At 24.4% G+C, this 1,976-nt stretch overlaps 1 annotated feature.

The window, feature by feature from the left end:
- Positions 1–1,145: part of a repeat region that runs on past the window's edge.
- Between the last annotated feature and the right edge of the window lie 831 nt (positions 1,146–1,976).

The raw sequence follows: 1,976 nt of genomic DNA on the forward strand, positions 1-1,976 counted from the left end.
TAAACAATTTGTGACGTATTCTTCAATATCTTCACTAATATTGGGCCACCAAAAATGTTTTTGTATTTTCTTTAGTGTTTTATTTACTCCACATTGTCTTGCGAATTTACTACTATGAAATTAATACAATAAATGCTTTCTATATTTTTCTAATATATATAATCCTCCTGTTCTATAGTGAACTGGGTAATCATCCTTCCATATTACGTTTCTCGGTATGTTATCTTTATCATTTCTTGCTTCATTTGCTATTTCCTCGCAAGGAGGTATAACATATAAATCATCATATAATTCTTGAGGTTTACTACAATATATGGTCATGTAATTAGGAAGATCTGTTTCATCTTCTATTTATCTATAGATCCAATCAGCTAAACTATTTTGAACTCCTTCAATATGTTCAAATTCTAAGTTAAATTAAGATAGTCTTAACTTCCATAGATATAATTTTCCAGTATTGATTGAATCCATCCCAATAATACCTTTACAGTATGTTTTAATTAAGGTCTTAGATCCTTTAATATAATAATTGAATATTTCGCATATTACTACTATAGCAAATAATTCTTTTTCAACCGTACTACATCTTTGTTGTACTTCATTTAATTTCTTCGATGTGTAATAAATGAATTTAGTTTGATATGTGTCCTTATCAATTTGAGTCAATACAGCCCCTATATTATAATCTGATGCGTCAGTATAAATAGTATAGTGTTTTCCTAATTCTGGAAATGAAAGATAAGTAATTTCGTTGATTTTTTTATTGATTTGCTCAAAAGCCTTTGAATGCTCTTATTTCCATTAAAATTTCTGTTACTTAGTTAACAATGGAACTAGTTTTGAAGTCCACTCTGAAAAAATCTTAATATAATTCCTGTAATAATTAACAGCTCCTAAGAATGATCTTAATTGCTTTTTAGATTTAGGACGCTCTGCCTCATTAATTGTTTTCACATTATCTAATGAAGGTCTTATACCATTTCGATCTATCTCTTGCCCAAGATAATTTATAGATGTTTTAAAAGATCACAATTTTATGTATTTATTCCTAAATTATTATTAGAGAGTAATTCAAATACTCGTTTTAATACTTCTATGTGTTCAAATAGTGTTTTTGTAAGAATGATGATGTCAAGTATATAATTCGTGTACTGATGCGAATTATAGTGGAAAATTAGTATTTTTGTATTATTATAGTTATGATAGAAAAATTAAAGAACTTATTTATCTTCCAGAAAGTTGTTTAAAAGAAGATTATAATTTTGCATGTACTCCATATTATTGCGAAAGAAATGCTATAAATCAATTTTCTTTATGCGAATATAAAGAAATTAGTGCTATAAAAAATATAGAAACAAATTCACAAAGTTTAGATGTTATTGCAACAAATCCAAAAAGTTTAGATGTTATAGCAACAAATTCAAAAAGTTTAGACGTTATATCAACAAAGCCGCATAATGTTTATCACCAAAGTAATTTGAGTGCATCTGCACTCTTTGCAATGACTTTTATGCCCTTTTTAATTCTTTTCGTTTTTTTTTTGTGCTATATATATAAGCTTATAAAAAAGAAGAGAAGTAAGTTATTTATAAAATATTTAAGTATATTAATGCTTATATTATGTAAATACTTTAAAATTAATAAATCATTAAATCAATTATCTTTTAACTAACAAAATTAAAAGTAATTAATAAAATAAACCGTTAATTTTTTTCCAGTAGTATTTTTCTAGCTTTAATTAATTAAGAATTAAGTTCACCTTTTATGAAATAATATTTAATAACATATGCGTAAAGTATGAAGTTAATTATTCAAGTTCAATATTTAAAAAAGGATCTTAAATAACTATATTAAAAAAATATTTTATTTTTCTTATTTTTAGTTGTAGCATCTTTGTTTTTAATCATATTTTTTTGGAAAAAAAGGGATTTTAATTTTAAGAGAAATTCTTTTAAAAAATTAATGAAAATATTTAG

This window comes from Plasmodium gallinaceum (genome assembly GCF_900005855.1).
Source record: "Plasmodium gallinaceum strain 8A genome assembly, contig: PGAL8A_v1_96, whole genome shotgun sequence".
Lineage (NCBI taxonomy): Eukaryota > Apicomplexa > Aconoidasida > Haemosporida > Plasmodiidae > Plasmodium > Plasmodium gallinaceum.